General features: G+C 45.3%; 1 pseudogene; it reads right to left on the minus strand.

Annotated features, from left to right (window-relative positions):
• Positions 1-9575: 9575 nt before the first annotated feature.
• LOC144463849 (uncharacterized) lies at positions 9576-10420 on the minus strand (annotated as a pseudogene).
• Between the last annotated feature and the right edge of the window lie 3263 nt (positions 10421-13683).

The raw sequence follows: 13683 nt of genomic DNA on the forward strand, positions 1-13683 counted from the left end.
TCTGTTCCAAAACACTTACTACAACCGACAGCCCAAAAACATGAATGTAACCCTGTTAGCATAGAGGGTCACTGAGGGTGTCTGTTAATTCATGATGATGCATAAAAAAAAAAATCTGCCTTTTCTTAAGTGTATAAAAGAAATAGTTTGTGACTGAATTGTAAGCCCGGTAAATTTTATTTTAAAAATCTGTGAAGTCAAGGGAACTGAACCCCCTGTATGCGCTGTGAGGTACTGAGGTGAGAGAGAGGAAAGGAATAAAAACTCTGTCCCCCGGGCTAGGACCAGTGGATGCCTTCCTTCAGGATAAGTTTGTCAGAAAGAAAAAAAAAAACCTTGCCAATTAACAGCCAAACGAACGTTGTTCTGTTGAGAGTGACTTTTGGATATACTGGGTCTCTCCTTGACGAGTTGAACTGTTTCTGACTGAGAAGTTTTTAAGTTAAATTCACAACAGTGATATGCTAATAGCTAACGCTGCTAGCTGAGGAAGTGTTACATGTAAAATGGTGAGGGCTGGATTTGCCACAAAATGTAATTAGTTGGTTGTGATATTGTATGTAAACACTACAGGATATATGCATGTTGTAGAATGTGTGTGCCTTTGTGTACCGACCTTAGCTACATGCATTGCACAGTGCACTCAAAAGGAGGTTTTTTTTTTTTTGTAGTTTAGTTTTTTTGTTGCACCACTTAGTTGCCATTTTGAGGCCCTTTAGTTGCATTTTGAGGCCCAGTCATTAACTGCAAATAGTTAATGACTGTACACTGTTACTGTTACATCAAAATCTACTAGTGTGATGTATCGAGAAAAGATAATAAAGATGGATGTAGATTTCTGAATGTTAGTCTGACTGTGTTGTACAGGTCAGGTTTCGATGTATGATTCAATAAATGATCCAATCCAAAGATGGCCAGCCACTGTACCAGGATCCACTGACAGGACGAGTGATGGAGAGAAGAATCTGAATTACATATCATCAAACTAAATCTGCAGAGTCGGTCTCATTAATTATCCACTCTGCTCCAGAAGTTGAACTTTGTTGTTGGTCCAGCATTTAACTGAATATTGCAATTTGTATGCAACCTATCGAACTGGATGTTACATGAAGCTCCAGGAAATACACCCCACCAAAGGTGAGTTAAACAACCAAAACTGGATTTTAATCTTAAACAGGCTATAAAGAACTAAGGAAGCCTGTGGCTGGATATGTGGTGGATGAAATGTTGCATCATGAGTGACTCTCGCTTTCAGACAGATCCCTGGGAAAATACCAGTCACAGGCAACAGAAAACCCCCAGGTAAATAAATCATTTGCAAGCCTTCTAGCCTTAGGTACACTTGGCCAAACAGCAGTTACTCTGACATTAACACAGGCACACATCTGGATTTCTGGGGAGACATGCAGTTACCAATTTTATATTATGTTATGGAAAACTAATATAACAAGTAATGTAAAGAATTACAAATTTGCAAGTTCCCAAGTATTTATAAATGCAATGTTTAAACTGCAAGGTCTTCATCAGGTACAGTACCAACCTTCCCTTTTGACTCTCTGCTACAGGGCAAGTTAAGTATTTAAGTGTGGCAAGAGGCTATACAGAGTTTACTTAACCGCTGTCTATATCATTTATTGTTTATGGTACTTTAGTAAAATATGTGATGACCCTTGACCTTTGTGGCATTAGAAACACTACTGATGTCTTACTTGAGTTACTTTGAATAAATGTTTTTTACTGGTTATCAGGTTGTTGTAGGTCCATAGTTGCTGTCAGTATCACCAAAGTCACCTCATTCTTTGAAAAAAAATTGCAAAAGAATTTTCTAGGCAAACCTAACATCTTCATACAATATACGTAGTCATAAATCTTAAATGCAAATGTGTGTTTGTGTGCGTGTGTGTGTGTGTGTTATTTGCATCTCAGTTTTTGTCAGTTTATTCATTCATGAAGTTTTTATTGTATTGTACCATGTACAATATGAAACAAAAGTGATACCATAAAATGTACTGTACCAAAGATTTTTTAAAGCTAATTTTCATCTGCAGTCCCTTGTCAGGTCAAACTTTAAACATACACACAATGAGACAATATCACAATCTTTTACCTCCAACACAAGTTTGTACACTAAAGAGACAAAGCTGATTGTGATGTGCTTGAATTTGATGTTGAAGGGGCCAACAAACAGAACACACTGTGGCAATGTGGTGGTGGCACCTTGAAGGCAAAGTGGATTGAAAAATATTGCCTCTGGCAGCAATGGGGACTGACAGCAGGAGCAAAATCAATATAGATAGCATCAAGGATAGCATCAGAAACAAAGGTGGAATAAAAAGCATTTGAGCCATGTGTGGTTTTGTCAACATTGCGACCTCATGCTTCTCATGGCAGCACTTTTACAAATAAAAGAATAAAAACATTAGGCAGGCTCATTAAATAATTCTGCTCACACTGGTCTTGAATGGGAAGCAACCACAAGCAGCCCTGCTGCTGGGTCCCAACCTCTGGCTTAAGAGACGCCGTCTTACAGTGTAGTCATAGAGAACAAATAATAACATTATTCACATGGCCTACAGTCATTTACATCCTAACTGAATAACCACAATTTTCAAATGACCCAAAACAGCTGAAAGATGCAAAACTGTGTCCAATTCTGTTCCCTGCTTGACTTCTCTCACACACTGAGCCTGTGACAATATTAGTCTTTTGGAAAATTAGCTTTAGTGTGAGAGACATTACAATGAACGCAAAGGGTCAAAAGGAAGGATCACTTTTGCTTAATTTGACATGATTTTGCTTGACTGTACATGGGGAGGAAGAAAAGTGTACTTATTATGGTGTTTAAGTCTTTTCTTTATGCCTCCACGCCTGCTGTAGATTTGGCCGGAGGCATTATGTTTTTGGGTTGTCTGTACATACATTTGTGTGTCCATACGTCCATATGTCCATACCTCTGTACGTGAACATGATGGCCTCTAGTTTCGCAGACTGGGTGAGGAGGAGGCGCAGCGCTTCACCAACTGGGTGTGGCCAGGCGGATTTTGCAAGTTTGGCACACGGTGTGCGCTGGTGCAGCTACTCCTCTTTCCCACCTCCATCCCTCCTACCTGCGCAAGTCGGAAAGAGGGAGGAGAGAAGACGTGGAGTGGGTTTTACACACATCACCCCAATCAAATGAGCCCTCTCCTCGCCCTTAAATGTGCCGCACAAAGGCGTAATGAGAGTTTACTCAATTCGCCATGGCGGAAGAGAGCAGCAGCGTCAGACGGCCAAACTTCTCCCAGGAGAAAACTGATGTTTTGGTCCGGGAGATCCAAGCTCGCAGTGTCCAAATATACAGAACTGCGAGCAGACCTCCACGGGCTGATGATGCAAAGGTAGCCTGGGAGGAGGTCACCACAATTGTAAATCAATGTTGCGTTTCTCTCGTGCGCGCGCTCTCTCTTTCTCTCTCGCAGTCTCACTCTGTTTCTTTTCTTTTGACTTTTCTAAGATGACAGATGCTGAATATATACTCCCTATCTGATGCTGTGGCTGTTTGTGGTTGGCTGAGAGGGATGTGAACTCATTATTTTGCAGCTGTGTTAATCAAATCAGGTTGGGTTTCCATTACGCGGGCCAAACGTGCCAAACGGTGCCAATCCCCTTTGATCTGACATCACATGTGATGGGACAGTCGATATAGAGATACTTTTATGTGCTGATTGCAGATAGTTGCATTGAATAGTGGTTTTGTGGCTATTTATTGCATTGTTAATGTGCCTGATATTCTGGAGACCTGCCTGTGAGGTTTTGGTGACGTGTGCGCACTGTCTACTGGTCAGACAAACTTACACTTACACCGGCTGCGCTCCGCCTGCGCTGACAGTAGACCTGGTTTCAGCTGGCGAGCTTTTAGCGCACCTTCGGTGAAGCCTTTTGGCATGAAACTGTCACTGCACCAAGCTGGATTTGTCGACACCTCCCCTTGCTGCGCTGCCACACCCATCTCAGCGCACCTCGGCCTGCCAAACTACGAAACTGAGCGCACCTCGGGTTGCGCTGCTCGAAACTAGCTCTGCGCAGGGTTCACCACCCTGTGCCACCCTGCGCCATCCTGCGCCGTGCCGGAAAACTAGAGGCCGATATGTCAAGAGTGCCTAGACGGTATTTCCTTACATCTGGCACCAATATCCACTGGACACAAGGATGAACTGACTAGATTTTGAACTTGCATCTGTCTCATTCCTGTAAATGTGATTACTCAAGAAGACCTTCAAAGAAATCTCTCAAATTTGGCACAAATGTCCGCTTGGACTCAATGATGAACTGATTAGTTTTTGGTAGTCAAAGGTCACTGGGACCTTAAAAAACATGTTTTGGCCACAACAAGAAATCATGAGTTTATTATAACAAAATTACACACAAATGTCTATCAAGATAAAATGATGAAGTGATGACATTTTATATTCAGAAGGTCAACTTTACTGTGATATCATGATGTTATGCAAAAATGTTTTTCTGGTCATTACACCACCATAACTCCAACACCATAAGTCAATAACAGAAGGGGAGACATTTGGCCACATAATAAATTGGTGACACTCATCATGGGTGTCCACCTTGAAACTGTGCTGATTTTATAGATCTCCTGCACTGCCAGGTTAAAGATGTGCATAAAGCTTTTATGCTGTCTACTGTCATGGCTACATATGAGTCTGGGCAGACATATGTAAACTGCAGGTGCAACTTGACTGATTCACAGAGGCATAAAACCCTGAGGTGGTAATTCTAATTTATTTTTGATGTTATGGCATTTTCAATACAAAAAAACTAAGTGCAAAAGTGTAAGGAATTAAGGTAAAGTTCAAACATTAGCATACTTGGCTAACTAGCTTAAAATCGATCTTCGTTCCGAAGCTGCACATCATTACTGAAAGCCCTGTTCAAGACAAGGTCAGCTATTATGTGGGAGCCAAGACTTTGCTATATTGGAGTTTAGGGTAGCAACTCTGTCATGCTCTTTATTGGATCTGGGGAAGTTTACACTCCAGCCATATCAGTACTGGGAATGATGCTACATTAACTGAATGCATTGGTTGTCATTTCCTGTTTGCATGTCCAAATATATTTTTTTCATGTAAGCATCCACACAGAGGTGTGTTACACAAATGACACTTAATGCCATTTTTATTTCATTTAATACAGTACCATAATTCTAGGGCTTAATAGCTCTACCCTGCAATACAAGAACAAAGCTGCTCTTTCTTGAGGCCTACATGTCTTACGGATCATCTGCTGGTGGAGATGCTAACTTTTTGCCTGGGACATATAGCTTTAGCTTCAGTCTTTTGTATGTAGCCATCAAGAGCATTTTCAAGACACTTTTACATTGCTTTACTTTTAAAATGAGTCTGGAAACCATGAAAAGATGGACTTTTCAGCCAAATTACAGAGTTAGTGTAAATAAGCTTGCTAATTATAGCTAGTAAAGGCTAGCTGCTTCTGCTAGCAACTGCCTCCATTTATTAGAAATTCTGCTTTGAATAAGAAGCCTGCTTTTGTTTAGTTCTGTGAAGTGTCCATCCCATCATCTGTGGACCAGATGGGCTATGTTAACGGGTGAACCACATTCTGGATGTGGCCCCACTGCTCAGCCTTGTAAAAGGGGTAACGTTAATGAAATATTCATGAAGTTAATACAATCATAATTTAATGACCAATGCTTGTGCGAGGGACTGTTCTGATGAACAGCTGATGTGAACTAGAGTAAAGTGAGCTTTTGTGTTGGGCGATAATGTTGCCACACTGAGACAGTCAAAGTCATAAAATAAATTAATAGGGTTGCTGAGAATGAATGATAGACTTGGTGAACTTCAGTCATCGGTGCCAAAGGATAGGACACTGCTGGCATACGCACATCACATAAACTATGTTAAATGACTTATGAAATTAAAACAACTTGAAAAAAACTGTTATGGGTGTGGTTAGAGGAACTGCCCAGGGTCATATCAGTGAATCCAGTCATTATGTGGCTGATATGTCAATTAAAAATAAACATTAAGTTTCAGAGCAAAGGTTAACAGTGACGCTGATGTTTGAAAAAGAAGCCTTGCCTTGTGTTATTTATGCTGTTTTCCCTTTCATTTTGATCATCTGTACAGGGTTTGCTTTAACCTTGTGAGCATCCTCATTCCAGAGACACAACACAAATGGGCACAGCGCCATGCTCGTACACAGTGGAATGTCAATCAGATAAAAATTACTTGTGTTTGGACATGTTTTCCAAAGATGAAACTCCCGTGGCTCAAAATTACAGTACACAAAGGGTAATAATTGACCATGTTTATTGCTGGAGTTTTAAATACATTGCTTTTACAATGGTGTTCTAATGGAGAAAATGCTTTTTGGGCCAGAGGGTTTTTTTGTTGCAATGCTGTGAGTGGCCACTGGAAAAAACATCATTGTGCTTATCAGTGTCATGAACTGACCAATCACAGTCTGAATGGGGAGGAACATTAAAAAATGTTGACATGCTACAGCAAACTTTAGAAATGTTAAACTCATTGCAGAGAGAGAGAGAGAGAGAGAGAGAGAGAACTGTTGTGATAAATGTATACTTTGTTTGTATTTACCATAAACTCAATGGCCATGAAGAGATATTCCATGTATGTGTATAATTTTGTTGATCATTTGTAATCATGTATTACTTTTGTTTGATGAACCCTCAGCAGGGCAAAACAGGCTAAGGGATTTCTGATGGTGATTTTAAAGAGACTATATACAGTACATTATTATGCACTGAGGAATAGACTAATGACTTTATACAGACTCAGATGCTATACTTATTATTTGAGCATGAATGAATATTTAAACATACTGCATATATACAGTATGTAGAATATCTCTCTAAAACATTATAATTACATTTCTAGACATGGCTGTCCAATTAGGGAGCTGAGAAATGGTTAAAAAGAGGCCAAGAGAAAGAAGGGGTAAATGGTTAGAGGCACATAACGAGAGGATGACAGAGAGGAAGAGACGGGGGAGAGAAAGAGGAAGATGGTTAAACTACAGAAAATGGCAAGAACAGAAAGGAGGAAACAGAGGTTAAAGGGTAAACAGGCATTTGAGAGATGGCTTAATTGCTCTCTACAACCAGTGGTTCATTCTCTCTCTCTCTCCTACACACACACACACACACACACACACACACACACACACACACACTCATGCACACACATTACTGTTATGCACCTAATGAGCACTTAGGGCACTGAACCACTACCAAGCTCTGTGAATACTGGTCAGTATATGCTCACGGCTCATGGACATATGAGTACACACACACACACACGCAGCTCACAGCAATCTGACACACCTCACTGATGTCTGAGCACACACACACAACCAACTGGGGCATGTTGGAGGTTAGTTGTTCTCCATTTTACAGTGGAGAGTTTCAAGTTTTGAGGGCAAAGTTAACCCTCTGATAGCATGACTAACTGTGTGTGTGTGTGTGTGTGTGTGTGTGTGTGTGACAGCCGCAGTCAAAAAGGCCACGCAATAAATGTGATAGTACATGCAAGTGACCAGTGATGAAACTGATCAAATAAAAGACATTTCACAGCTGCTCAACACAAAACATACTCAGCATTTATAAACACGTGTCTGCATGCAGACAGCTCACACACTGATATATACTGAAACAGACGCTGTCCATGGTCCTGATCCTGCCCAGGCTCGAGTCTGTGCTTCTGTTACTGCACCTGTCCTCTGCGATGCAAACCGTGGCAGCTGTGTGTCCCTTGGAACAAGCTGTTAGAGGAGAAAATGCCTGCCATGTCTCAGTTTGCTCAGTTAACTGGGTAAAACTGAACACCTTTGGGAGGGGTTAGCTAACATGGGGAACACACTTGAAGAATAACTGACTCATCAGCCAGCAGTGATGGCAGAGCTGACCTGTGCACTCTTAGAATGGTAACATGTGTTAGACCCACAAGTCCTGACCTTTTTTTATCACAGCACTTTAATTGGTGCTAGATCATGTGATCCATAATAAAGTGACTGTTCTATCCAACCTTACAACTACTGCCATACCTACAACATAGTGTCTGCATCTCCTGGGACTCACCTGGGTCCTTACGCCAAGTCTTCCTTCTCTCCCTGAACCATACAGGGTATCCTAAAACATTATTTAACCTGTGACCTCACTTTCAACTCCCTGTTGGCAAGGCTCAAAATAGGCACAAAGGTTAAGGTTGATTTAAACAGCTCAAAACTTGGGACAGCATGCCAGACCTTTCTAGCCCTTTGTGTCTACTAACATAACAAGCAAAAATGGACATTGGACACATCTTTGAAGTCCTCACTCTGTCCAATATCCAGTGTGTCCAGTACCCGCTGTTGTGCTGTATAGAATTATTCACTGGGTTGTCAGCACAGTATCCCTGGGAAGTAATGCCATTCAGCACATCACAACTTACATCCGATGCCAAAGTTCAGTGTCAGTACAGCTTAACGTGTGCTCTTTAGATTTTAAGAATATGCTCTGTAGAGTGGCAGAGTGTAAATGTGGGAGTTTAGGTTGATGTCTAAAGTGTATGGATTTCATACAGGGGACCAGAATTTGCGTACAATCCATGTTCACCCTTTTATTAAGCATAACAATAATCCTTCACCAGCCTTAACCATATGTTTTAGTCAATCCAGTTGCCAGAATAAAATGTTGGCAGTCTATGTTGCATTTTACATTTGTAGTTTTCATATGTATACAGTAGTTCAGATTATCTTACATGTATATAAGATAAGTGTCTCACCAGGAGGAGGAGAAATAATGGATGGCAAACAAAAGTGGGTGTTTTTCAAACACAGTTCAGGACATGTCCAACAGTTTTTGTAGAGCAGGTATTTCTAAACAACAGTTTGAAACACGTCCAGTGTTTTTTGTAGCAACAAATCTCAATCATAAGACACCCTGCGCACCCCATCATCCGTGTCTAACAGAGCACTGCTCAGTGCAGGTGTCAAGCATAAAAACACTTGACACATCCCTCTTTTCACAAGTCCTGTGTCTTTACGGTGAGCACAGACCTTGAAAAGGAACCCAACACGTCCAAGAGACAGGACCGTATGAACGGGCAGGGTGTAGACTACACCGCCGCCGTGTCCTCAACACTCGCACCACTGAATAGAGCTGTGGACACTACCACACCTTCCGAGTGCGCCCGGACCACAGTGGGGTCCAAAGGCACCAAAGGCAATTCCCACTGTGGCACAGAAGTGTGTGCCACTGGCCGCTGTCTTCTGACTCCCTGTAGGAACCGTTTCACCAGAGGGTGGGCGAAGACCGTTCTGCCGCCCAGTCCTTGAGATGGCTGCAGTGTAAACCTTAATGGTCGCGTGAGACAGCCCTCTATCAACCAAAAGCTGTAAAAAGGAAAGAGTGTCCCCCACTGGATACGTCAGTGGATCCACTCCCCTTTCCTCGCACCAACGCTGGAATCCCAACCACTTAGCCTCGTAACAGGCAACCGTGGATCCAGCTCTAGGCAGTTGTATGGTTTGCACCACCTGCGCGGACAGTCCAGCCCGCATCAGCCTGTCCCTTTCAGGAGCCAGGCCTCAAGTGGCTGACCCAGGACCAGCAGCATCTGTATCGCACCTGCCTCCTGCGACAGCGCCCCCCAGAATTGGGGGATGGGCCACAGCTGAGCTACCACCATCGGGGTCAACTCTGTGTACCACTGAGCTGACCACTGTTCGGGGGCCACCAGAATGACCTTCAACCGCTCCAGTCTCACTCTCTCCAGTAGCTGGGGGATGAGGCGGAGGGGAGGGAAGGCGTAAAGTAGCCCTCTTGGCCATGGCGCGTGTGCAAACACCTGGCCTCAGGGAGAACCACTGCGGACAGTGGGCATTCGACCTGCTGGCAAACAAGTCCACCGTTGCTTTCCGGAATCTCTTCCAGACCTGCTGCACCACTTCCGGTTGCAGCTTCCACTCCGCCCCTGGACATGAGGTCGGCTCCCCTGTTCTCGAGCCCTGGAATGTGGAGGGCTCTCAGAGATAGTAGGTGCTCTGAGGCCCATGACCACAGGTTCTCCGCCATCACTAGCAGGGCTGCGGAGTGTACACCACCCTGTCTGTTGATGTATGCGACCGTGGTGCGGTTGTCAGTCCTCACCAACACATGTCTCCTCTTCAGCAGGTGAACGAAGTGTTGGAGAACCAGGAACACTGCCTGTAGCTCAAGGAGGTTGATGTGACGGTCCTCCCCAGGAGGCCACACACCCCCTACCGCCCTCCCCAGGCAGGTGCCTTCCCACCCCATCAGGGAGGCATCCGTGAACACCGATGTATATGAGGTCACTTGACCCAACGGTGTCCCGGCCAACAAACGCTGTGGGGACCCCCAGTAATGCAGGTTGCCCTGCACCATTGGGGGGACCGTCACCAGCCAAAACTTCTGCCTCTTGAGGTCTAAACGTATGCTGGTGAACCACCTCTACAGGCGATGCATGTGCAGCAGTCCCAGGGGAACCACCGGGTGAGCCGCCACCATGTGTCCCACCGCCTGCAAAACCGTCAAGGCTGTAACTTGTGGACCCCATTGCAGCTTGAGAATATACTGCTGTAGGGCCGTCCGTCTGGACTCTGACAGAACGGCCCTCAGACTGACAGAGTTGAGCACAACCCCCAAGTACTTGGCCCGCTGGCTTGGTTGGGGGGTGCTCTTCTGCCAGTTGACAGCAAAACCTAGTTTGGTCAGGTGAAGTATCAACTGGGCTGTGTGAAAAATGGCCCATTGTTTGGACCTGGCCATTACAATGAGGTCGTCTAAATTAAAGAAGACCCTCATTCCTTGGCTGCGCAGTGGTTGTAGCGCCACGTCCACACACTTGCTGAACGTACGGGGGGCCAGGGAATAGCCAAATCGGAGCCTGTTGTATTCATAGGCTGGTCCCTGGAAGGCGAAATGCAGGAACTTCCTGTGTTTTGGCGCCACCTCGACGTGAAAATAGGCGTCCTTCAGGTCGATGGTTGTAAACCAGTCTCCCGGCTATAACCTCCCGTCTTTGGGAACCAAAAAGTAAGGGGAGCAGAATCCCCGGTCTCTGTCGTGGGGACGGACGACAGACACGGCCTGTTTTGACAACAGGTCCTGAATTTCCCCCTTAAGAAAATCCACCTCCTGCTGTGACGATAGATTGTTCACCCATATGCCTTTGAATGCTGAGGGGAGCCTGCAGAACTGAAGTGAATAACCTAGTCTGACGGTCCTGTCCAACCAGTTTGTTAACACACAGCTGCTCCACCATTCCTCGTAAAACAACGTGAGAGGACACGCAGGCAGCCGTGGAGGGGCTAACAGAAAACTGTGATACGCCAATTTGGCCCTCTCTGCCACCAAACCCACCATAAAGGGAGTTTGGCCCATGGGGGGCCCTCTATGAAAGGGCTGAGTCGTTCCTGAACGCACCAGGCCCGTTGTCCGAGCTCCCGGGTCGTCCGTGAACAGATCTCCGTTGTCTGAGCCAACGCGGTATCACCTGAATGCAGCGTTGTGCTCCAGCTCGTCACAGTCTCTGACAACATGCTGTCCTCACCGCAATTAGATCCACCCCTGGAATCAATCGCGGGGGAATGACTAGAACGCTCAGCTCAGCGTTACGGTACTCGTGAAAAAGAGGGACGCTTTTTCTTTTGAAGTTATAAGCGTCACGGACCAAGGCAGTGTGCTCAACTCGGCTCTTAACACTGCCAGGAGCCGCCGACATCACGAGTGAGCAGCCCGCTGTTAACCCCCGAGTCACGGGGCAGCTATTGGCATCAGCTGCGCTGGTGCCTTTGCCGTTTGACAGGGAGACAGCCCGTGTTAATTCGGCCGTTCTACTACAACGGCGCGGGTTAAGCGAGCGAGAAGCCACCTGGCCAATGTTACGATCGGGGCGCATGCAGCGCGTAACAACCGTTCTATTGATCGTCTTTAACCCAGCTTTGTCGTGCCTGCATGAGGGATGATTGCATTCACTGCCGTAATCGCAGGCTTGGTGGTGACAATCATTGCTAGTCAGCTGGCAAACGCGGTGTGCCGGCTCAACCACGTGAGCAACACGGTGTTGGTCAGCAGCGTGCGAAGCAAGCCGTGCAGTTGCTACAACCCTCGGGGAGTGATTATCTCTCACGCATCGCTGCCGGTTGTAGCGCACAGATGAGGAGACAACGGCAGACTCTTCCCGGCTGGAAGAGACAACAGTACTCCGCTCTGCCGAGTGTCTCTCAACGGAGGCAGAGGGTGTGTTGTGTGCGTGTGCTTGTGTAACTGCGACCCGGGGGGCCCGTGTCTGGGGGAGTGAAACAGTGGAGCACATATCGGCCGGTCGCCGGTTAATGCAGCGGGGTCTTCACCGGTTGAAGCTGCGTGGAAAGCCGGGGGCATGGAGGGGGTGGAAGGGGAGGATTTTGCTCTTTCAGTGGTGTAATATGTTTTAATAAAACATGCACTGGCAATGCTCTCTCCTCCTCGCCGTTGCATTATGGCGGGGCAGCTTGTCTTTCCTCTTCAATTTTGAAGTGGAAGCGAGCAGTAGCCTCTTAAGCCGCTGTGAGGGAGCCAAAGAGGCCGTCTGGTGTGACAGACAGCTGGCCAGCAACGCTTCATCAAGCGGCATGGTGGTGGTGTGCTGCCTGCCGAGGCACTCGTAGCACAGAAGGTGCGGGTCTGCCGGAGCGAGGAAACCACTGGGGCAGGCCAGGCAGTGTCTAGTCTCTTCTAGCAGCGACTCCATCCTAGGAGGTGGTTGTGTCAGTGGGCACTCGCTGATGCTGAAAGTAAAAGGAATAAGGGCGGCTACGGACAAAGCTGCGATTGATTGTACGCGACTGAAGGAGATTATACCCATAGAGTCCAGTAGAGGGGGAAGCCTGTGTGAGATATAACCACAGTTTAACCACAGTGTTGTTGAAATGTATAGAAATTTAAAGTTACAACATATCCACAATAGTTACAATGCCAACACATGTTCTGGTGAATGTGTTGGTTATAGCTGCCTTACTGTTACCATATCTTAACCATAAATTATTTGCCATAACCACAGTCTTTCCCTAATCTTGGCCACACTGTAGTTGCTATGTGCAGATATTGTAGAAAGCAAGAATTTTAAAAATGCTGGCACTGAAAGTACAAAACAACATAATTGTAATTCTGGGTTTTGCAGAATCCTCCAGTTTATCTTCATCATCAGGTTTGAGGATGCTGATTCTCAGTGGTATTGGCAGTGACAGCACCCCTTTCATATAACCTGGAGACAGTGCTATAATATAAAAAAGACAAACTCTTGTCCACCAGATGTCTTCTGCCATCTCTGTACTACCTCCTCGTCTGTTTGATTGGCACCTCTTGTATATTATTTGTCATATCCTGGACTGTTGCCATGTACAGAATCTTGCAAGTTATGTTGACTATGAGGGACTTAGACCAGAGGAGCATTCCTGTGTACCTCTGCATCACATTCATTCAGAGGTTATCAAGGACTTCAAGAGCCTGAACTGTAAACATGCCTCTGGAACATAAGAAAGAATTTTATTCATCCCGAGGGACTTTGCTGTGGGGGGCCATTCCTAGATTCCTGGTTTTTATCGTCACCATGACGACAAAGGTCCTCCAACCTTGAGAGAGTATTTATTCTAACCCAAACCATG

Source organism: Epinephelus lanceolatus, chromosome 7, assembly GCF_041903045.1.
Source record: "Epinephelus lanceolatus isolate andai-2023 chromosome 7, ASM4190304v1, whole genome shotgun sequence".
NCBI lineage: Eukaryota > Metazoa > Chordata > Actinopteri > Perciformes > Serranidae > Epinephelus > Epinephelus lanceolatus.